The 25771-nt window shown below is 38.1% G+C and overlaps 1 long non-coding RNA gene across 3 annotated transcripts; it reads right to left on the reverse strand.

Moving 5' to 3' along the window:
- Nucleotides 1-59: 59 nt before the first annotated feature.
- On the reverse strand, nucleotides 60-25771 carry LOC131626313 (uncharacterized). Of its 3 annotated transcripts, XR_009291088.1 has the most exons (5): nucleotides 24822-25686; nucleotides 16340-16865; nucleotides 877-1005; nucleotides 699-762; nucleotides 60-396 (listed from the first exon to the last, which is right to left on the reverse strand). It is a non-coding gene; the product is annotated as an uncharacterized LOC131626313 (long non-coding RNA). The 3 variants fall into 3 exon arrangements; XR_009291087.1 differs by having other exon boundaries at nucleotides 877-16569; nucleotides 24822-25771; XR_009291086.1 differs by having other exon boundaries at nucleotides 877-16865; nucleotides 24822-25770.

Raw genomic sequence — 25771 nt, forward strand, 5'->3', positions numbered from 1 at the left:
GAAGAATTTGAATACAAGAAATACAAGAGAGAAAGATGTTTGAGATGCGTTGAATAATATTCCATTCAAATCCACCAGATTCATTACAAGACCTGATGACATATTCATACTTCCAACATAAACATCATTCCCACTTATCCAAGGTTCAAGTTACAAGTCTCTCTTACAAAATACAAGTGTCCATCAAAACAAAATTCAGAAACCAATTTCAAAATACAAATACATTCGACCGTTCCAATCCCACCAAAGCATCCTTACATCTTCACAAAAATTTAAAGACACAATGTTGAAAGCCTATTCTAAACCATGTCTTTAGTTCAAAACCATCTTCAGTTTCATCACTCCTATCCACACCACGTCATGCCCCTCGATACGCCTTTCAAATCACATCCGAACCTGTCAAAGAAAACGAGAACAGATCTAAATCAAATTCAACAGTCAGTAACTAATTATAGTTACAATCTCAAACCAGTCCCTGCACCTTACCAATACATTCAAACCTACATAAACAGAGTTGCAAGTCACCATACAGTACGAGGCAATAAACTACAAAATCCCTTAACATTCGAACCGTCGCACTACACTAACTAATACATCACATCGAACTAGTTCAGAGATCATTCCATAACGCCTCCCCCTACAGTACTCAACTACCAAACTCATTCAAACATCCATACATTCAGTAAGCATCTGCTTACCCATACAACAATGACAATCCAGTTCGCATTATGGTTCAGTGAAAGTGCACAACAGAAAATCAACCTGTACATTTGTTCAAAAAAATCCAGCGTCAGTTCGTTACTCGTCTACATCTGTAACATTAACAGAAGGCATACATTCAAAGAAAAATTAATTTAGAAATTTATACCTACTCACCTACATTGACACCAATCCGACATACCATCAAAATCCAAAGATCTGCATACTCGATATCATGTGTCCATACGTTTTCTGACCAGTTCTATTCTCACCATCATTCACTAAAGTTCCAAGCTAAGCCAAAACCTGCAACAAATCAACATCACACAAAAATCAAACACAAGTCACATTCATATTCAGTCCAGTCCAAACTCAGCTTCAATACCTACAGGACAAGCACACATTCATCATCCAGAAAAATAAACAAAACAACCCTGCATCAGTTCAAATTCAAGACCAAGTCCCCTACAACATCCATATTCATATCATTCAAAAGCTCAGTTCAAAAACAGCCCCTGTCAAGACAGAATTCTAAGTCATCTTTAATACCAATTACAAGTCTCTAATTTCAAGTACCAGCCACCCCTTCAACAGTCTTTTAAACTTGTTCAGTTAAATCTTCAAAAAACAACAACAGTTAGTCATTCAGTTTCTTTTCCCTAACTGACATAACCATAACAGCATATATAACCACCCTATAACTACCTCCAAACCATCATAACAGAATTTCAAAACGACCAATTCCTAAACATTTCTCTAACCAACTTCTTAACTGTTACTAACAAACTTTAACCAATCTCATAACTAACTTCCCAACAACAAAACAATTGTAACTGCCATCTAACTGACTTTTTAAACCAACTTCAAAGAGATATAACAGAAAATCGGGGGAAAATATCAATAACAGAAAGGTGTAACAAACTTTGAGAGGGAAAGGAAACTCACTGAAGGAGATGTGATGTAACAAACTTCCTCTGATTCTCCCTCCATCGATTATTCAAACCCTTCAATCTTCATCACCCCTATATAACCTCATTCACCATTCTTTATTCAGCTCTCTCCATAATCCACACTCTGAATCTTCTTCACTCCATCACCATCTCTTTCACTCTCTGAACCGAATCTTCTCCTCCAATCTTCATCATCTTCAATCTTGCAGTTCAACAGAATTCACACTTCAATTCATCTCCTCCATGGCCTTCAACGGTACCTCAGAATCACCACCGAAATCACCGCAAGCTTCACCTTGAATTCACGCAGAAAATTCTCCAATCTTCAACCTGTTTCAATCATCTATCATCTCCATAATAGAAAACAGTTCACAACAAAAAACGAAGAAAAGAAGAAAACGAAACAGAACCAAAACCTTCACCGGTTCATCGCTGCATCATCACCATCTTCGATCTTGAATACTCCACGATCTTCATCATCATCATCACCAGGCAGCCTGCAACATCAAATAACCTTCACATCACCGTTCACTAATCTGTAACGAATTCAGCGGGAAATAATTTCAATCACCTGATTCACCTTCGATTCATCACCATCGTTCTACATCCGTAACCAGCCACGAACCGCATACGACAGACTTCAACGCTGAGCTCCATCTTCGCAACTCCAAGAATCATCATGATCGCACGACTTCAACCTCCATCTTCAGCGGCTTCACGCTGACCTTCGCCGCACCGTCCGGGATACCGATCGAGATGAGATAAGAGACGAAGTTGGAGAGGCGAGAGGGAGGCACGTGTTGGTTGATTCACGGAAGCATTGCCAGAGAAGAGAGATTGATTGTCGCCGTCGCAAGGAGGGGGAGGCCGCCGCGAATTTCACATGGAGAGGAAGAAGAACGTGAATTGGGAACGTCATTACTAGGTGAACCCTAAATCTTCTTTTTTCTATTCCTTTTTAACTTATTTTTATTTTAAACCTTAGGTTAACTGAATATAGGATTAATTAGATTTAGTTTATGAAGTTTGAATGTAATTAACATGGTGATTAACTTGGAAGTAGCATAAATCTGAAAACCATTGAATCATTAAGCATTGGGCCATACGAATCCTTGTTCACACCCTATAGAAGCCCATAACACCGTTTTTGTGACATGAAGAAAATCTATGGAAATTAGATCCTGGGCTCAGTCAACACGAATTATTGATTCACCCCCAGTAAGCCCATTACGCCATTTTTGGCTATAAGATCAATGCTGTATCAAAAAAGACGCCTCTCTGGGCCAGACTCCATGGGCCCTACGCCCAGAATTACTGACACCACTAAATTCAATTTTTACCCCCCTAATTCCATAAACTTCTAGATTTTAGGTGTTTTGTCATTGCTAGATTTTAGTCTTAGAATTTTCTCACAAAAAGGTCATAAAAAATAAGTAGATTTTTTAGGTTAATTTTGACACTTAATCTCCTTCATCAAAAAGACTCATAAAAATAGTAGATCTTTTAGGTTAATTTTGACATTTGAGCTCTTTTATAAAAACCCATAAAAATAGTAGTTTTCTAGTTTAATTTTGCACTAATTTTGAGTTGCTCCTTTTATGTTTTGTACCATTCTCATGCTATTTCTTTGTATAATTGTTGTGTGACTTTGTTGCTTAGCTTTTGGCCATATTTTTGGCCTATGTTGTTAATACCACTTGTATGCTTCTCTTACAATCTATCCCATGTTAACATTAGGATTTAGACTTGTATAGACAACTTAGACTAGAATTTAGGATTAGTTCCCGTTTGCATTCTTTTTCTTTTTCAACTCTTTAAAACATTAATAAAAGGAAGATGCGAATCACATTAAGCAAGTGATAGAGAAATGAGTGGGATTCATTCCCTAATCTATTTCTCAATCACTTAGTGGCATAGAAACGAGTGGGATTCATTCCCTAATCTGTTTCTCGGTCACTACTTAATGGGAGAGAAACGAGTGGGATTCATTCCCTAATCTGTTTCTCAAACATTAATTAATGGGAGAGAAACGAGTGAGATTCATTCTCTAATCTGCTTCTCAAACATTACATAATGGGATGGAAGTGAGTAGGATTCATTCCTTAATCTGCTTCTCGATCATTATACATTTTATGTGATTCGGATCGCAAATTAAACTCCCCCTTAAAAAACACACAATCAAAAACACTTCAACACACCTAACAATGGTTCAGACTAAAGCAAAGTAGAGAAAGTGGTGAGTGGCCCGGTATTGGGTACTGTTCATCACTCATCTACCCTAAAAGACACAAACCAATCTCTTTCTTCTTCTTAAGGGCATCGTTATCTCCGTTCCATTGCATCCTAGGCTGTCCCCTTGTGCAAGAACGCGAGCGTTGACTCCGCCCAATTAAAAAAACACAAAGACAAACAGAAAAACGTGAGCCGAGCTACGGTAACTCTGATTCCTGAAAAGGATACGTAGGCAGCGGGGTAGGGCCCGTGCGAGTACAATTCTTTATTTTCCCTACATTCTGCATTCATTTCGCATTTAGACATAGACATAGTATACACCCATTAGATAGAAACAAACATAGGTGGATACCATCGAGTACGATGGGCGCGAGGGGTGCTAATACCTTCCCCTCGCGTAACCGACTCCCGTACCTTGATTCTCTGGTCGCAAGACCCTGTTCCTTCCTTTGTTAGGTTTTCTGATATTCCTTTCCCTTATGGGATAAATATATTGGTGGCGACTCTGTTCATTTTTCGCGAGCGTGCGACAATAGGGAAGCTCTACAGAAAGTTTTGGAACAAGCTTTCGTAGAACCAAGTGTTACAATAAGCCAATTCAACAACATCATTGCCAATATCTCCGCCGGAACTAACCTAAGTTTCTGTGACGAAGATCTTCCTGAAGAAGGAGTGGACCACAATCTTCCACTTCACATCTCAGTTGGCTGCATGGGTAATACACTCACAGGAGTCCTAATAGACAATGGATCCTCTCTCAACGTCATGCCTAAATCAACATTATCAAGATTATCTTGCGAAGATTACCCTCTAAGAAAAAGTCATGTCATCGTCAAAGCATTTGATGGATCAAGAAAGTCAGTTTTCGGAGAAGTGGATCTTCCCATAACTATTGGACCTCAGACGTTCAAAATCACTTTCCAGGTTATGGACATTCCAACGCAATACAGTTGTTTGCTAGGTCGCCCATGGATTCATGAGGCTGGGGCAATTACTTCAACACTTCATCAGAAACTGAAGTTCATAAGAAATGACAAATTGGTAACCGTATGTGGAGAACGAGCTCTGATCATCAGCAACCTGTCATCATTCTCCGACGTAGAACCAAAAGAAGTTGTTGGAACTAAATTCCAAGCACTTTCCTTGGACAAAGGAAAGGAGAAAGCAGCGTCTATCTCTTCATACAAAGATGCAATCCAAGTTGTAAAGAATGGCACTACCAGTGGTTGGGGACACATTAATATTCCTACCAACAACAAGAACAGAATAGGAATTGGATTCTTTCCGACATCATCAAAAGCTATCCCAGGGATTGAGGTAGTTCTCCCCATTCAAGAAACTTTCTGCAGTGGAGGTTTTCTTCAACCTGTTCAACAAACAGTCAATACCATCGGTACGGAAAACACCGATGAAGAGGAATGGTTATCCTATCTTAACAAAGCAGGATACATCTCCCTACCAGAGTCTGAATCACCTTGCTGTTATCCGACTAGAGGATCTGAAAGTAAGACTCAACCAAGCAGTGATGAAGTTACTAACAACTTCACCACCAGAAGTCATGGTTCATCAGAAGAAGTTCCTCCTATCCCCGAAGAGACTTGGGATACATTAGGATAACCAAGCGGAAAATTTGACTGCATGGTGAAATACTCCGCTCCTGAAAGTTCAAGAATCTCTCTTGAAGATATTGTTCCAACTGGATGGAACATTGATTATGAGTACCTCTCTCAACCAAAAGAGATGTATAACCCTTGCTATTCATCATCATCTACTGGTGAAATCATCATTGAGGATTATATCCCCAAGTCACCTTCCGAGGCTACGGATCTAGAGTTTACATATCTAGTCAATGCCATCTTGGGAGAAGAGCAAGACCAAAATACAGAAGAGGACGATCTCGAAAGTGTCTCCGACAACGAGTCTCTCCATTCAGAAGATTGGAAGTTTCCTCAAAAGAAAAACCGACATACTCCACTCGGAAATGGGTATGCTCACACCGCTCAGTCTGCTGAAGTAGAAGAAGATCGTCTGAGTGTTGCAAAGACAGTGGTTGGTAAATCAAGACCTACCACAGGCCAGCTTAAGCCTAAGGTTCCAGATTACTTAGTGCACAATGGGGTTCGCCACTATTGGACAGCTGTTGAAGTTACAACTGTTGTTCGCACTCCTAAGTAGGAACTTTCACCGTTATTTTGTCCTCTCACCATAGCCCAGGGTGAAGAGATGTTTCATAGGGCTTTGCATTTTACTATTTCTTAGGAAAATGTCCCTCTTTGCTTCGCCCAAAGCAATAGAGTTTTGTTTTATAGGGTCTTTGTTTCAAGAAATGACTGTCCATAAATAAAAATGTCATTCTGTTCCTTCGTTTAGTTTTTCCTTTTCTCTTTTTCGGAAATTGGTAATCCTAAAAAACACCCTAAAAATCATCAAAAATATTTCATTAATTGCATACACCGAGTCTTCCCTCGTTGTCTAAATAAAACTTATCACACATATGCAGATTAATCATAAAATACCCCGTTGAAACGTGCGATCGTATGACTTCTCCAAGCTTTGAGTTTCCTGTATTCGAGGCAGAGGAAGAAGAAGACGAAGAAATATCAAAGGAAATTTCACGGTTACTTCAACAAAAGGAAGAGGCCATTCAGCCATACAATGAGCCTCTAGAGATCATTAACCTTGGTTCCGATGGAAACAAAAAAGAGGTTAAGATTGGAGCTTCGCTCAGTTCAGAGATCAGAGAGAGTTTGATACAGCTGCTCAAAGAATTCTCAGATGTCTTCGCTTGGTCTTATCAAGATATGCCAGGGTTGGATACCAGTATAGTGGAGCATCACTTGCCATTAAAAGCAGAATGCCCTCCGGTCAAGCAAAAATTGAGAAGAACTCATCCGGAGATGGCCATGAAAATCAAAGAGGAAGTTCAAAAGCAGATCAACGCAGGTTTCCTCGTCACTTCAGAATACCCTTAGTGGTTAGCTAACATTGTTCCCGTTCCTAAGAAAGATGGAAAAGTCCGCATGTGCGTCGACTACAGAGATTTGAACAAAGCTAGCCCTAAGGATGATTTTCCTTTACCACATATTGATATGTTGGTAGACAGTACAGCAAAATCCAAAGTTTTCTCGTTCATGGACGGATTTTCAGGATATAACCAAATCAAAATGGCACCTGAAGACATGGAAAAAACAGCTTTCATCACCCCCTGGGGCACGTTCTGCTACCGTGTTATGCCTTTTGGACTAAAGAACGCAGGGGCAACTTATCAAAGGGCCATGACTACGCTTTTCCACGACATGATGCATAAGGAAGTGGAAGTCTATGTGGACGACATGATTGCCAAATCAGAAAATGAAGAAGATCACATACAGAATCTGACAAAGTTATTTCAACGCTTACGGAAGTTTCAGCTTCGCCTGAACCCCAACAAGTGCACCTTTGGTGTCTACTCAGGGAAACTCCTTGGTTTCATTGTCAGCAAACGAGGAATTGAAGTAGATCCAGACAAAGTTAAGGCAATTCAAGAAATGCCTTCACCCAGAACCGAGAAACAAGTTAGAGGATTTCTTGGACGTCTGAATTACATCTCGAGATTCATATATCTCATGACTGCAACTTGCGTTCCTATTTTCAAACTTCTACGGAAAAATCAAAGTTGCGTCCGGACAGACGATTGTCAGAAAGCGTTCGACAGCATTAAGGAATATCTGCTCGAACCACCCATCTTGTCTCCTCCAGTGGAAGGAAGACCTTTGATAATGTACTTGACCGTCTTAGAAGATTCCATGGGTTGTGTCCTTGGACAGCAAGACGAGACAAAGAGAAAAGAGCATGCCATTTACTACCTGAGCAAGAAGTTCACTGACTGTGAATCCCGCTACTCCATGCTCGAGAAGACGTGTTGTGCTTTGGCCTGGGCTGCCAAGCGTCTCCGCCAGTACATGATTCGACATACTACTTGTTTGATCTCTCATATGGATCCAATCAAGTACATCTTTGAGAAGCCTGCTTTAACCGGGAGAATTGCCCGTTGGCAGATGTTGTTATCAGAATATGACATTGAGTATCACGCACAGAAAGCCGTGAAAGGAAGCATTCTAGCTGAGCACCTGGCTCACCACCCACTCAATGGTCATGAATCAACCAGTTTCGACTTTCCGGACGAAGACGTCATGTACCTCAAGATGAAAGATTACGACGAGCCACTACCAGACGAAGGACCTGAGATAGGATCCCAATGGGGCTTAATCTTTGACGGAGCTGTCAATGCTTATGGACGAGGAATTGGGGCAATCATTGTTACACCTCAGGGTACCCATATTCCATTTACTGCCAGATTAACTTTCAAATGCACAAACAATGAGGCCGAATATGAAGCTTGCATCATGGGTCTCGAAGAAGCCATGGATCTAAGAATCAAACACTTGGATGTATACGGAGATTCTGCTTTGGTCATCAATCAAATCAAAGGAGAATGGGAAACACGCCAACCAGGGCTAATTCCTTACAAAGACTACGCGAGAAGATTGTTACCATTCTTCGACAGGGTAGATTTTCATCACATTCCTCGTGAAGAAAACAATTTGGCTGATGCATTAGCCACACTCTCTTCCATGATTAGGATAAATCATTGGAATAACATTCCTCGGATCGATGTTATGCGCCTGGATAGGCCCGCTCATGTTTTCACAGTAGAAGCAATCATCGACGACAAACCGTGGTATCACGACATCAAGAACTTTCTTCAAAAGCAAGAGTACCCTCTTGGGGCATCAAAAAAAGATAGAAAGACTTTGAGAAAGTTAGCTTGTAGATTCTTCTTGAATGAAGATGTTCTGTACAAGAGAAACTTCGACATGGTTCTGCTCAGATGCGCTGACAGAAAAGAAGCAGAAATACTCATGAGAGAAATACATGAAGGTTCCTTTGGTACTCACACCAATGGACATACCATGACAAGGAAAATACTGAGAGCAGGATATTATTGGCTGACGATGGAGTCAGATTGCTACCAGTACGCAAAGAGGTGTCACAAATGTCAGATCTACGCCGATAGAATTCATGTGCCACCATCTCTTCTCAACATACTCTCTTCCCCTTGGCCTTTCTCCATGTGGGGAATCGACATGATTGGAATGATCGAACCAAAAGCGTCCAACGAACATCGCTTCATCTTGGTAGCCATAGACTATTTCACCAAATGGGTTGAAGCAGCTTCATATGCAAACGTTACAAGACAAGTTGTCGTCAGGTTTATCAAGAATCACATCATCTGTCGCTACGGCATTCCTAGCAGGATAATCACTGACAATGGGTCAAATTTGAATAACAAAATGATGAAGGAGCTTTGTGAAGAATTCAAGATCGAACATCACAACTCATCTCCTTACAGACCAAAGATGAATGGAGCTGTAGAAGCAGCTAACAAAAACATCAAGAAAATCATTCAGAAGATGGTCATCACTTACAAAGATTGGCATGAAATGCTCCCGTATGCTCTTCATGGTTACCGTACATCAGTACGTACTTCGACTGGAGCAACTCCTTTCTCCCTTGTATATGGCATGGAGGCAGTCCTACCAATAGAGGTTGAGATTCCATCAATGAGAGTATTGATGGAAGCAAAATTAACAGAAGCCGAGTGGTGTCAAAGCAGATTCGATGAATTGAACTTAATCGAAGAAAAGCGCATGACAGCTTTATGCCGCGGACAGCTATATCAACAAAGAATGAAGAAAGCTTTCGACAAAAAGGTTCGACCTCGCACGATCAAAGAAGGCGACCTTGTACTCCAAAAGATTCAATCTTTTCTCACAGATTCGAGAGGGAAATGGACTCCCAATTATGACGGCCCCTACGTGGTCAAGAGAGCTTTCTCAGGAGGAGCCTTAATACTCACGACTATGGATGGAGAAGAATTCACCCGTCCTGTGAACGTCGACGCAGTCAAGAAATACTTCGCCTAAATAATTAAAAGAACAGCTCGCTAAGTTGAAAACTCGCAAAGAGCGGCTTAGGCAAAAAAGAGCGTCTCGGTGAATCGAAAACCCGAAAGGGCGGTTCAGGCAAAAGTTAGAGACATATAAAAAATAATGATAATAATAATCAATCCCGGTAAACTTAAAACCCGAAAGGGGTAGTTTACGCAAAAGTTAGGGATATATGGCAAGTAACTGTGTCCAGGACAAACTTGATCATTCAAAATCCATAGCGGAGTATTCATCAGCAGTAGGTCATCTTCTACGAAGCACGAATACAGCGCGACTTGGAGTGGAAGGGAAAGATAACGGTCGTCACGTTTCATCGTAGCCCTTTTCCCGAAAATTACCAATTTCCAACTTTTGTAAATACTCCATGGAATCAAGCATTTGGCTGATTACCATTCCATATATAATAATTTGAGCCTTGTGCTTTTCCTTTGCAATCTAGTCTTTTTCAGTTTCTTGGAATGCATTTTAAATTTAAACAGTCATTTTCTTGAAACAAATGTTTTCATAAAATAAAAATGAATTTACTTGCAAAAATAAAGGTGAAATTTCTTTCTAAGGTTTACAAACAATAGGAAGAATGCAAATAGTTGCTCCGAGAACGGTTGAGACTCCGGGAACCAAGTTTTCCCCATGAGGTCGCTTTGCGAACATCTCCCGATGACGGATCTTTACTTCAATTCATATTACTTACTTCGGACAGCGGACAACTGATAACCAGATATTCCCAACAGAGTTCGAACTCCAAGAAGAGGACATCTTCTGATCCGCAAGAATTTCAGTCGTATCATAGGATTTTACATCCGCGACGATTCCATTCACATTCACTTTACATTTTATCATTGTCATAATATTCATGCATACATTACATCATAATTGCATAGTCGAATCAGGCTTTGATCCTGTGAATGCCTAAGTCATTGAGGCATGAACTCGAGTTTCCCCTGCAAGTTCCGGAGAAACTTTTTCCTTCGAGACAACAGTTCATACACAAGGATCTCCCCAAGCAAGTCAATAGATGGTAGTCTCCCTCAAAGAGATAGTTTGTTCACTTTTGGAAATCCTCAGCCGAGATTCTCCTGTAGAGCGACACTCGACAGTCTTCTTCAGATAAGACAGTCTGCTTCGCATTTTGGAATTCCCTACAAATTTGGTATTTTCCCAGCAAGATCCGGAAATGCCCCTTTTTGAAAGCAATTCAGAATTTCCCAGCAAGATTGACAAATGATCCCCCCCAGCAGAATCAGTGAATGGTAGTCTTCGTCCAGAAGATAGTTCATGATCCCCAGCGGAGTCAACAAATGGTAGTCGTTCCCCAAGGAAAGACAGTTTGTTTGTTAAATACTCAAGAGATCGACAAACGGCAGTTTCTTCAAACGGTTTGTCTGTTTCTGGGATGCTTAGTTCCCCACAGAGTCGATGAATGGTAGTTTTCCTCTTAGGAAAACAGTTTGTTGATTCCCCAGGCACCAGTCGACGAATGGCAGTTTTCACCCCGAAGACAGTTCGTCCGCCTTCAAACAAAGTCATTAGCCCCTCAAAAGAGCGCGGACCCATATGACGATCTTTCAAAGATGCCAAGTCAAAAGGGAAGATGGTGAAGTTTCTTTATTACCGTCAAATGGTATCTCATCTCCAAGTGCTGATGAGAAGTTTGATGAGGAAACAAACCTTGAAGTTTCTTTATTTACCGTCAAATGGTATCTCATCTCCAAGTGCTGATGAGAAGTTTGATGAGGAAACAAACCTTGAAGTTTCTTTATTACCATCAAATGGTATCTCATCTCCAAGTGCTGATGAGAAGTTTGATGAGGAAACAAACCTTTGAAGTTTCTTTATTTACCGTCAAATGGTATCTCATCCCCAAGTGCTGATGAGAAGTTTGATGAGGAAACAAACCTTTGAAGTTTCTTTATTACCGTCAAATGGTATCTCATCCCCAAGTGCTGATGAGAAGTTTGATGAGGAAACAAACCTTTGAAGTTTCTTTATTTACCGTCAAATGGTATCTCATCTCCAAGTGCTGATGAGAAGTTTGATGAGGAAACAAACCTTGAAGTTTCTTTATTACCGTCAAATGGTATCTCATCTCCAAGTGCTGATGAGAAGTTTGATGAGGAAACAAACCTTTGAAGTTTCTTTATTTACCGTCAAATGGTATCTCATCTCCTAGTGCTGATGAGAAGTTTGATGAGGAAACAGACCTTTTGGAAATTTTCTCTTTATCTGAGATATTGTCCAAACACAACTAAGACCAGTTTCGAGATATGGACATCCGGAACAAGGGGGAGGTTGTTTACCTTTTTCTAAGTATCAACACTTAGTTAAAGAAGATGGATTGCGCATCCTACACTGCCATCCATTCGCCAGAATCCACATCAAGTATTTCTGCAGGAGTTTGTCTCCTCATCCCCCGCCAAGCGCGACAACGGGATCAAGTCATGCAAAGTTTTATCAATTACAACATCTCAGGAGCGCCCAAAATCCGGGCATTCCTCGATATTTAAGTCTCTTTTACGCAGGAGAGATCGAGATATCAATCTCTCTCCCTCCGGATAAAAGAAACTTAAATAGGGGCATCTGTCATACCCTAATTTTTGACCCCCTCTGAGATGACATATCTTCAGGATTTTCATCAAGTCAGAGTAAGTACCTAGAACAGTCTGACATTCAATCGAGGGTGTTCAAAGAAAGGAAAACTCAGGCAAATGATCAATCAATAGGAGGATTAGTCTCTAATACAATCATAAGACTCAAGAGCTTCATTATTTCACCTATGATTGATTAGACACCCAGTCATATAAGTACATAATTACTCAGATCCACAAACTAGGGTTTTGAGCCTTATCAAGGACTAAAATCAGGGATCACCTTTGGGAAACCATAAAAAGCCCTAGGGAATCATTCAAAGACATCAATCATCTTCAAATAACTCATATGACAAGATCCACTGGACATCACACCTCATTTCAAAGTCTACAGTCATTATTTTCATCTGGTCGACAATTAGGGTTTTTGACCTAATTCACCAGGATAGTTGACTTTTAATCAGGGCATGAATCCAAAACTCAAGACATGATTCAAGAATCTCTACTACCTCAATATAATCCATTTACATCATTCATTTGAGGAAAAGATCTTGATTCTACACAAAAGTCCAAAATCTCACCTTATCTGGAAAAAGTCAACTGTATAGGATCATCATTGACTTTTGAGATCTTTGGTCAAAAAATGACTTTCAAGGATCAATAAAACATGAAAGTTGTAGATCTTGCAAAATAAAACAACATCTTACAAAGGAACTTTTTTCAAAAGATCAATCATTTAAGAGTTTTAGAAGTTTTGGAGTTTTAGGTCATAAACACTTAGAAATTTTTCTGAGTGTTTTAACCTAGTTTTCTTCCAACTTTGGCCTCATTTTTCACAAATTTGCCAAAGGATTTTGAAGAAACTCCAAACTAATGATTTGAAGTAGATGTTTAGGGCTTTCCAAATTGTGTTCAACCTTCTCCAAATTCATTTTGAGCTAGGAGTTATGCTTGTTCAAAGTTGGCCTCATGAAGTGAAATTATAGGTCATGCATCATTTTTGAACTTTGAAATTTTGTGCACATGACCTCAAATATGGATGCTACACGACCCATAACACATCTGAAAACATACCATGCATTCATTTTTACCATGCCATGATAATTGAAGAAGATTCCTAAAACAAGAACATGTGATTATGTAATGATTACATTTGTGAATTTATGGCAAATTGATGAATCACCCAAGGAATCTTCTCACCAACCAATTAGAGCTCACTTTGCATCTGAAATGTTCCCCAAGATCAGATAGAATCAATGGATAGGGAGCTGGCTCGAAAATGCAATGATCACACTTGGATATTCTTTGAAATTTCTTCATGGCTAAGAAACCAAACTCACTGGGGATGGGCCAAATTGCCATCCCTATCGACAAGACTTACCTTATAGTAACTCTTAAATAGTAATGAAACATGGAGCGTAACCCTATTGATATTACCTTTCACCAAAGTAGTATTTAAATACTACAAGACTTACCTCATACAATACATGCACAATGTACGACAAGTCTCTACACTACTTCTAAGTCTCTACCACTACTTTTTGTTAAGGTAAACAAATTTCTTCTCTAAGAATTACCATGTTTATAAATTACCTGCGAATAGTGTTCTCATAGCAATTGATTTTTTTTTTTACTTTTTGCAAATTAGTTGTTTTGAATAAATAGTCTTTAAATAAATTAAAATAGATTTTGTAAGAATATTGTGAATATAAGTAGAGTATAATTAAATAATAAAATTATAATTAATTTGTAATTGTTATTTGAAGATAGTGACTAAAGTTTTGGAATATAATGACTATATTGTTATATATTTATTTATCCAACCAGTATGATTTTGGATAATGAAGTTTTTTTAAAAAAAACAAAGAGGAATTAATAGTTACTAAGGGTTATGAAAATATTTTATACTACTGTTAATCATTTTGATATAACAAAATAAATTTTTAAGAGAATATTGATCTACTTAGCACTTTACATATATGCATAATGTGTAAGTGTAAACACATACTATGTAAAAATATTTTTGCATTTAAACGTTCTGTTTTTTTTTTTTTTAAATATGGTGTTTATTAGGAGAAGTGATATTCAATATAGTTATAACTAATTTTTTTTATATTTATGCTTTGATTCAAATTTTATTATGACTACCTTTAAAACTACATAAGTAAACCAGGCTTCGAGTTAGTTACTGGCTGTAGCAACCTGCCCTAAAAATTAAATTTAGAGTCGCCACCTATTCTGAAGGGCGAATAGGAAACCCTACGCAGTTATGAGATTCGGGGTAAGTTATTATAATCAGGTTGAGGGAAGGTGTTAGGCACCCTCAACCCTTTCCTATTGGCTTTGAATCCAAGGTAAAGGTTTATGGCTAAAATTATAGAGGTTTAATAGCTAGGGAAGTGAATAGGGGAAAAATTGAGATTTAGAGGAAGGGGACTCGCCTTGTTGCCAAGTGCCTACGTATCTCCTTATGGAGAATCAGAGTCAACGTAGTTCGGGCACAAGGTTGTACGCCTTAGAATTAGAGTTTGAATGGTTTGAAGGCTTTTTGAATGGCTTGCCGTAGTTTTGAGTAAGGATGAAAATCCGTAGTTTGATTTGAAGTATTTTGAATGTCTTTTAGATTTGGGCGTACAACCCTGATTTGATATGGCACCGTTAGATGCTGTGACCAATGGATTTGGTCAGTATAGCTAACGGATTGAGGGGCATTGCTGGTTACTCAGATCGATAGATTGATCGTCGCGGGCAGCAAATTGAATGTGTTTTAGATTTGTAATTAATTTTTATCTCTCGTCTAATGCGACTAATAGCTTTAGTCGGGTCGAGGAGAGAATTCAATTTCATATATTTTTTATCTCTTGTCTAATGCGACTAATAGATTTAGTCGGGTCGAGAAGAGAATTGATGTTAATATTTTCGCCTAATGGGCAATGGGATTGGACAAACCCTAATGCCTGAATCATCTCCTAAGTTTTTGTTGTGATTTTTATAATTAAAGTTAAATAAATAATTAAATCGAATGATCGAAATAATCGGGAAGTATTATAATCCTAAACTAACCATTAGCCTAATCCTAATTTATTCTAATCCTTTCTAATTGAATAAATTAATTAGTTATTCTAATTAAAAAATATTACTAATTATTCTAATTAAAATATGAACTAATTATTTATTAGCTAATTTAGATTAACTATTGAATTAAAACTAATTGAAATTGAAGTAAGGCTAATATTTTATTTCGCTGTTGTTTTTTCCTTAACATGTGAATCAAATTAAAGGAAATATTATGCTTGTTTTTTTTCTTTTCGCAAGAAGCGTGGATATCACGTGGGTTACACAGCAAAACAATACTTTATCAATTTGGCAAAAATGCAGAGATCCTAAACCAAGCTATTCTCAAATAATAAAGGATAGAAATTAAGTTTGACTATTTCATTTTTATAACATATAAATCAATCTAATTTGAGCATTTATTTTCATTAAAATAAAAAATTAGTGTTGGCATTTTAGTTATAAGGAAACAAGTTCTGAGAGGTTGAAAACACAAATAAAAAAAACAAATGAATATAAATGAAGATAAGAAAATAACGAAGCACATAACCCCTCTTTCGTTCGTCTTTTCCTGGGTTTCTCTCAATTTCACTTTTCTTCTTAAACTCACATTCTACCAATCCCTACTTCATTGCAAATAGACAAACTAACATATATATACTCTCTCTTTTGGTGAAATCAAACAAGCGAAAGACATTAAAGCACATGGTAGAACTAAGACAATTTAATCAATACACAAACTGAGCATAGAAATTAGAGCAAGCTTGATAATCTCAACAAAACAGATCGATACGAAAACACGACATAGATGAGAGATCTGGAGATTTACCGAGTTTGACAATCTTCGATGAGTACCCCGAGGCGAGTTCTTCCTCCTTCTGATTCGTTGATGCGTGTCGGTGCTACTCACAGGTCGCGATTTTTGCTGCTGCATTGTTGCTGTTGTGCTGTGGTGCATTGATTCCTTCGCTGGCGATTGGGAGGCGGTGGTCGGATTCACGGTTGTGAGGAGCTCTTGTGTAGTGATGATCTCATGTGTTTGCTTTTGATTCGATCTCACTGTTGTTGTACGAAACAATGCTTTGGTTGTTAAAACTAACAGAAAGAATTAGATTTTGTTTTTTTTTTTTTTTTTGTGAAGTTTGGTTATTGTTTGGGGATGGGTAGTATTGTGAATGGTCATGATATTAGTAAAAAAAATATGTACATGGTTTGTCTTTTGTGAAAGGAGAAGTGCAGTAAAAGTGATTTTGATTATACTGAGAAAGGTTTCACGTGCAAAATGGTACTGAGAGTGGCTGAACAAAGATTGTTGGTGAATGGTTGTGTGGTGGTTGTCGTTTTTTCGGCCCCCCCTGTACGGTAAAAAAAGTGTTATATTTATATTAGTCCCAATTAGGGTTTTCTATACCTAATGGGCCTATTGCCCAACTAACCTAACAATTTAAAAATAATTTTGATAATAATATTTACATTAATGCTAATAATCCTAATATATAATTAATAAAACTAGTTAATAATAATGTATACAAATTCTATAAGAATAATGTTAAAATAATATTAATAATAATATCACCTAATATTAATATTAATATTAATAATAAAATTACCAATATTAAATACTAATAGTTAGAAGTAATAAAAATTACTAATAATAATTCAAAATAAAAAACAAATGCAAATGTTAGTAAAAGAAAAATAATATTAACAAATGATGAAACCCTTGAAACACCTGTTAATCGCACCCCATTTATTTCTCAGGATATTTTATAAGAGTGCGGGTTTGACAATAGGAATGTCAAACCCCATGACTCTTAATTTTGACCCTTAATGAATTAAAAGATATAGATCTGATCGGGCAAATTTTGGGGTATGACAGCTGCCCCTGTTCAATCTTCTTAAACCTGAAGAGTTAGATAGGCACGTCTGCCTATCGTGATCTAAAAGGTAGAAGATGATTGAACACTGAAATGCCCTGAAATTTGCCTTTGTTGGGAAAGAATTTCGCAGGAAATGGGCTTAAAGATGCCATCCAAGGTAAATGTCGTTTTCCAGAGTGTGGAGCAAACGCTTTTGAAAGGAACCATTGTGTCTTGGTTGTAGCACGGCCTAGAAAGGCAACCTGAATTTTATGCAATGTTATGATGCATGCGATGTATGATGCAGTGAACTTCTCAAAACAAATGAGAGTGATGTATGCATATGCACTATGTATGAATGAGGTATGTTAGTTGACTGATGCATGATTGTTAGCTATGTTAGTTGCAGTTAGTAACTTTGGAAAAGAAAAATAGAACCTTGTTTGTTATTGATGAAATTTTGAAGAAGATCACTGCCGAGGGACTATCGTGATAAACCCAATTGAAGAACTGTTTGAGAAACCTTGTGATCAGGAAAATAGATCCCTATTTGCAAAGAGACGTAGCTTTATATCACTGCCAGGGGACTAACGTGACAAGACATAACTTACTGCTGCTCAGGGACTAACGCAATAAGTCATGGTTGGGTTTGAAATTGGAATTGAATGTGTCATTATCACTGCCAAGGGACTAATGTGACAAGACGTAACGCGATAGGTTACAATTTGGTTTGAAATTGCCGTTATCACTGTCGTGATAAGACGTAACGCGAGGGTTACGATTTAGTTTGAAATTGCCGTTATCACTGCCGTGATAAGACGTAACGCGAGGGTTACGATTTAGTTTGAAATTGCCGTTATCACTGCCGTGATAAGACGTAACGCGATAGGTTACGATTTGGTTTGAAATTGCCGTTATCACTGCCGTGATAAGACGTAACGCGAGGGTTACGATTTAGTTTGAAATTGCCGTTATCACTGCCGTGATAAGACGTAACGCGAGGGTTACGATTTAGTTTGAAATTGCCGTTATCACTGCCGTGATAAGACGTAACGCGAGGGTTACGATTTGGTTTGAAATTGCCGTTATCACTGCCGTGATAAGACGTAACGCGAGGGTTACGATTTAGTTTGAAATTGCCGTTATCACTGCCGTGATAAGACGTAACGCGAGGGTTACGATTTAGTTTGAAAATGAAATTGGAATGTGATAGGAATAGGCTTTGAAATGGGATTTGAATAAGGTTGGAATAGGGTTGAAAATAGGATTTGAAATGGGATTTGGGTTTGCAAATGAAAATTGGGCTTTTGTGATATGTATATGCTAATGCTATGCAAGTATGCTAATGCTGATGCAATCTCATGGTTTTATCTCCTCAAACCCTTTGAACTTGGTTATTCCATGCTTGCACTTATACCCTGACTATGCTTATGCTGGCTTTGTAATGTTTATGTATGCTTATGCATATGCGTATGCTTGGTTGACGTAATGAGTGGAACGAAGTAATGTCTTCTGTAAGATTACCCGAAAAAGGTCTTTTGAATGGATGTGAATGTTTGTCTTGAAGAAGACCACATAAAGAGTTACGGTGTAATGTATCAACCAATGTATGTAATGCGTGATTTGTATGTATTTGTGTGATGCTAGCGCGATTTCCCAATACCTGTCTTGTTTGAGCTCGGAAGATCGTAGTTAGGAGAAAGATTTGTTCGATGTTGTAAAGTGCGAGAACGCCTTTTTCCCTTTTGTTGTGTGTCTTGCGGATTTGATATCCATTTCCCCAGTATTTCATGGAGAAAGATGCTTATGAAGGAAGTGCCCCAGGGAATAGCCTTGTCATATGCTTCGATGTTTAGATTGAAGGGTGTGCCCCTGATCTCCAGGTCATGGAAGGTTATCCATAGTGTTCTATCCTTTGAATTTGAATTCTTCCCATGTCTGACATGCCCCTGTTTGAGATTGCTTTGAGATGTGCCCCAAGTCGATTGAACCTTAGGAAGACTGCCCCTAGTTAATAGGATGTTCGATTGTATGTCCCTGTGCTCTTTGAAATTTTTGCCCCTATTTAGGAGAACCCCCTAGATGTGGTTCCCCCGACTCCAGGGTCTTTATTAGAAATGATCACCTTTGATTAACCCATTTCGAGATTTCCTCGATGCTAAGTGTATACTCGTAGATGGTGTTGTACTTTTTGAGAAGTAGCTCCAATGGAATGCGTATGCAAGTTTTGAAATCGAAGTCCGTTATGAATTAGGACTGGATGGTTTTGAAAAGAATGCTTGAAGAAGCATAGAAGTAGTTTTAACAAACATAGGAGTCAGTATAACAAATCCTGCTTAACATGCTTTCATGGTTAACCTTGCCTCAATTAGGACTTTTAACTGTTGTAACTTGGTCTGGTTCATGTTTTAAGAAACAATGGATATAAGGCTCAAAATTTATTTAACCCACCCATTTCTCCTTGATGTTCTCCAAGTCCTAAAGATTCGACTAATCCAATGACTGTGCTTCGTTTGCAAGAGAATCGTTTCAGTTGAGCAGAAGCCTTAGTAGAGATCCAAGCATTGATGATTTAGCAGTCACAAGTTTATCCTTTGTATTTCACCTTTGTTTTTTATCCCTTATTTTTGCATGAACCAATTCCTTTGAGTTTGATTCATCGGGATGCCCTAATTTTTGCCTAAGTCATCTTTGTTTTCTTTCATGGAATTTTTGTTTTGACTTAGCGGGCGTTTTTCTTTTGAAAGCTCCTTTTGAGATATTGATTTTTTTGGATATTGACTACTGTGACTGCCATGACTTTGATTTGTAAGCTTCGCCTTTGATACTTCCTCGATCTTGAATGATGTAATGAGGAAGAAGATTGTTGTGAATGTTATCTCCATTACCGCCTCAATCCTTGATGAATGCGAGGAAGAAAATATGCTTGAACCTTTGCTTTGCTTGATCCTTTGCTTGGATTGAGTGATTCTCTTGACAACCAAAATACACCATTGAATTAATTGAAACCTACCCTGCCCCTGGTTAAAATCAAGGTTTATTTGAAAAAGTAGAAACAAAACTCCAACTCCTGGCTCGAGGGGGTAACGAGGGATTAACATCCTTATATCTCCACTGTTTGGGAAATGAAACAATGCCTGTACATCCTCGGCTCGGTCTTACTTTGAAAGCATATGTTTAGCTGGACTTAGTTATTTGTATTCGTCATTCTCCCTCAAGTTTGTTAATACTCTTAGATTTGAAATTGAAAATAGAATAGAAGCGTACGAGTGGAAAGTCGTAGTAATGCAAGAGCGGAGCGAAAGAATTGATTTCAAAACATGCATGATTATTGTATTGAATTACTATTCGAAAAGTACAACGTTTTACATCAAATAGCGTTTTGTGATCGTAGGAAATACAACTAGAAAGATACACCTATTAATCCTAAGGGCAATCTCCTTTGTGAATCCATCGACTTTGTTTTACTCCTTAGTTCGTGGACTTGTAGAAGCAGAAGGTGACCTCGAATTCTCCTTGGGCACGTCAAACCTATCGGGAACAAATTGTTAGCGGTGGGTTTTCGTCGTATCGGAACTTCATGAGTTTCCCTTGACTGAACCTCTTTTGCTTTTCCTAAGGATAGTATCTCACCATTGCAACCTTCAGGGTTTGTAGATTGATAGAAAAACTTGTGACTCTTTTGCCCCTTGGTGTGGAGTTAACACACGGCGCCTTCTCTCCCTCTTAGTTAAGCATCTTCGTTCAGGGTGTTGCCCCAGTTGGACAAATCCTTGCCCCCAGGTTATCGTAGAGCGTCCTTGAAAGTTTGATATGTTCTAAGATGGACCCCTTTATGATTAGATACATCTTGAGTGTATCTATGAGGGAACTCTTTGTTGAACTAATCTTTGCTTGATGAAAACCTTTATTGTATTTGTAATCTTGTTATGACAAGGCATGGACACGTGGTTGGCATAGCGGAAGACATCCTCTTTTTTCGTAAGACCAAGATCTTTTATTCTACTTTCTCCATAGTTTTTTTTTATTTTTTTTTTTGGAGTTTCGGGAAACCGGCTAGCACGGTTGGTATGGATGCGGGCGAAGATAGAAATGGAAATGCAAATGTATGAGTGCATGAAGATGCAAATGCACGCGTAAGCGATAGACTCCTTATATTGTAACTCCATGTATGCAATGCAGACGTGTAACATATGATCCTAGGGATAGCCTTAGAGGCGACATTAGACCCTCTCGGAATATTTGCGGGATAAATGTTATGACACGCTAAGGGAAACCCCTTGGATTCGAGAGTATGCAGAAGATAGCGGCTAGTGACCGTTCAAGACAGTCACTAAATCTCATGGCCATCGAGAGGCCAATCAACATGTACCAATGAATTTGTCCCTCGTGGGAAGGTTCTCTATGCGGAACACAACCTATCTAAGGACGATATGGACGAAGAGAAATCCCTACAGGCTAGGGATGTGATGTGTAAATGGAGATCCAAACCCTACAAGTTAGAGGGTGCGCGGGAATAAGCATGGAGTGACCGTTCAGGACAGTCACTAGATTTCATAGCCATCGAGAGGCCAATCGAACGCATGCTAGTGAAGTTGTCCTTCGGGGAAGGACGCGTCGTTATGAAATACGTGGATGTAACAGAAAATCCCTATAGGCTAGGGGGTACGTAGGAGTAAGCACGGGGTGACCATTCGAGACAGTCACTAAGTCGCATGGCCATCGAGAGGCCAATCGACGTATGCTAACGAGGATGTCCTTTGTGGGAAGGACACGTTTTTAGAGTTAGAATCCCCTATTGGCTAGGGAATGCGTAGACGTAGGCACGGAGTGACCGTTCAAGACAGTCACTAGATCGCATGGCCATCGAGAGGCCAATTGACGTGCGTAAACGAAGATGCGAAGATGTCCTTCGTGGGAAGGACACATATTTGCAAGAATACGAGGATATAAAAATAAAATCCCTACAGGCTAAGGGATGCATAGATGGTGATGTCCTTCGTGGGAAAGACATGATCTTTAGAAATTAGAGTCCCTACATGCTAGGGACCACGTGGGGATACCTGCAAAATCGAAACACATGGATATTCGAAGTATATATGTTGCAAACACATAATAAGCACATAAACACAAAAGTCCTAGGTTCATAGGTTCGACGTAACGGCTCTAGGGAGCCTACCCTTTTTTTTTGGGAGTGTTCTAGAAGGTCTCATGGGGTCGTTCGTAGCCGCCGAGACTTTTTGTCTCTTTGGATTTTAGAACAACTCATTTATCCATGAGGTTCGAGTTTTAGGGGTTGGTTCCCAGAGAGATCAGCCAAATACCAAGTCCAGCCCTCAACAAGGTCAAGCCTCGTATCAGACCTTTCCGGATATTCAACCCACTCTGAGTGGAATTATAATAAGACTCGTAGGCGATGTATTTCCCCTCTGGTCATTATTATAATTCCCACGCTTAGGCTTAACAGCATTTTATATAAACCCAAAAGATACAGTAAAATAACAAATATTCAGATAAACAAATATTCAATTAAATTACTGTAAATAAATAAAATGGCTGTAAATAAATGCAATTGCGAATAAATAAATAAATAAATAAAAATTTAAATATTTATAGAAAAAACCCTAAACCCTAAAATGGCAAATGAGCCAAACCCTAAAAATTTCTCCAAAACCTAAACCAATAACCACGAACCTAAACCCTCTCAAGCCTTAGGAGCATAATAATTCACCAATAGTGTTTTCCCCAGCAGAGTCGCCAGCTGTAGCAACCTGCCCTAAAAATTAAATTTAGAGTCGCCACCTATTCTGAAGGGCGAATAGGAAACCCTACGCAGTTATGAGATTCGGGGTAAGTTATTATAATCAGGTTGAGGGAAGGTGTTAGGCACCCTCAACCCTTTCCTATTGGCTTTGAATCCAAGGTAAAGGTTTATGGCTAAAATTATAGAGGTTTAATAGCTAGGGAAGTGAATAGGGGAAAAATTGAGATTTAGAGGAAGGGGACTCGCCTTGTTGCCAAGTGCCTACGTATCTCCTTATGGAGAATCAGAGTCAACGTAGTTCGGGCACAAGGTTGTACGCCTTAGAATTAGAGTTTGAATGGTTTGAAGGCTTTTTGAATGGCTTGCCGTAGTTTTGAGTAAGGATGAAAATCCGTAGTTTGATTTGAAGTATTTTGAATGTCTTTTAGATTTGGGCGTACAACCCTGATTTGATATGGCACCGTTAGATGCTGTGACCAATGGATTTGGTCAGTATAGCTAACGGATTGAGGGGCATTGCTGGTTACTCAGATCGATAGATTGATCGTCGCGGGCAGCAAATTGAATGTGTTTTAGATTTGTAATTAATTTTTATCTCTCGTCTAATGCGACTAATAGCTTTAGTCGGGTCGAGGAGAGAATTCAATTTCATATATTTTTTATCTCTTGTCTAATGCGACTAATAGATTTAGTCGGGTCGAGAAGAGAATTGATGTTAATATTTTCGCCTAATGGGCAATGGGATTGGACAAACCCTAATGCCTGAATCATCTCCTAAGTTTTTGTTGTGATTTTTATAATTAAAGTTAAATAAATAATTAAATCGAATGATCGAAATAATCGGGAAGTATTATAATCCTAAACTAACCATTAGCCTAATCCTAATTTATTCTAATCCTTTCTAATTGAATAAATTAATTAGTTATTCTAATTAAAAAATATTACTAATTATTCTAATTAAAATATGAACTAATTATTTATTAGCTAATTTAGATTAACTATTGAATTAAAACTAATTGAAATTGAAGTAAGGCTAATATTTTATTTCGCTGTTGTTTTTTCCTTAACATGTGAATCAAATTAAAGGAAATATTATGCTTGTTTTTTTTCTTTTCGCAAGAAGCGTGGATATCACGTGGGTTACACAGCAAAACAATACTTTATCAATTTGGCAAAAATGCAGAGATCCTAAACCAAGCTATTCTCAAATAATAAAGGATAGAAATTAAGTTTGACTATTTCATTTTTATAACATATAAATCAATCTAATTTGAGCATTTATTTTCATTAAAATAAAAAATTAGTGTTGGCATTTTAGTTATAAGGAAACAAGTTCTGAGAGGTTGAAAACACAAATAAAAAAAACAAATGAATATAAATGAAGATAAGAAAATAACGAAGCACATAACCCCTCTTTCGTTCGTCTTTTCCTGGGTTTCTCTCAATTTCACTTTTCTTCTTAAACTCACATTCTACCAATCCCTACTTCATTGCAAATAGACAAACTAACATATATATACTCTCTCTTTTGGTGAAATCAAACAAGCGAAAGACATTAAAGCACATGGTAGAACTAAGACAATTTAATCAATACACAAACTGAGCATAGAAATTAGAGCAAGCTTGATAATCTCAACAAAACAGATCGATACGAAAACACGACATAGATGAGAGATCTGGAGATTTACCGAGTTTGACAATCTTCGATGAGTACCCCGAGGCGAGTTCTTCCTCCTTCTGATTCGTTGATGCGTGTCGGTGCTACTCACAGGTCGCGATTTTTGCTGCTGCATTGTTGCTGTTGTGCTGTGGTGCATTGATTCCTTCGCTGGCGATTGGGAGGCGGTGGTCGGATTCACGGTTGTGAGGAGCTCTTGTGTAGTGATGATCTCATGTGTTTGCTTTTGATTCGATCTCACTGTTGTTGTACGAAACAATGCTTTGGTTGTTAAAACTAACAGAAAGAATTAGATTTTGTTTTTTTTTTTTTTTTTGTGAAGTTTGGTTATTGTTTGGGGATGGGTAGTATTGTGAATGGTCATGATATTAGTAAAAAAAATATGTACATGGTTTGTCTTTTGTGAAAGGAGAAGTGCAGTAAAAGTGATTTTGATTATACTGAGAAAGGTTTCACGTGCAAAATGGTACTGAGAGTGGCTGAACAAAGATTGTTGGTGAATGGTTGTGTGGTGGTTGTCGTTTTTTCGGCCCCCCCTGTACGGTAAAAAAAGTGTTATATTTATATTAGTCCCAATTAGGGTTTTCTATACCTAATGGGCCTATTGCCCAACTAACCTAACAATTTAAAAATAATTTTGATAATAATATTTACATTAATGCTAATAATCCTAATATATAATTAATAAAACTAGTTAATAATAATGTATACAAATTCTATAAGAATAATGTTAAAATAATATTAATAATAATATCACCTAATATTAATATTAATATTAATAATAAAATTACCAATATTAAATACTAATAGTTAGAAGTAATAAAAATTACTAATAATAATTCAAAATAAAAAACAAATGCAAATGTTAGTAAAAGAAAAATAATATTAACAAATGATGAAACCCTTGAAACACCTGTTAATCGCACCCCATTTATTTCTCAGGATATTTTATAAGAGTGC

The sequence above is a fragment of the Vicia villosa genome, unplaced genomic scaffold (genome assembly GCF_029867415.1).
Source record: "Vicia villosa cultivar HV-30 ecotype Madison, WI unplaced genomic scaffold, Vvil1.0 ctg.000282F_1_1, whole genome shotgun sequence".
NCBI lineage: Eukaryota > Viridiplantae > Streptophyta > Magnoliopsida > Fabales > Fabaceae > Vicia > Vicia villosa.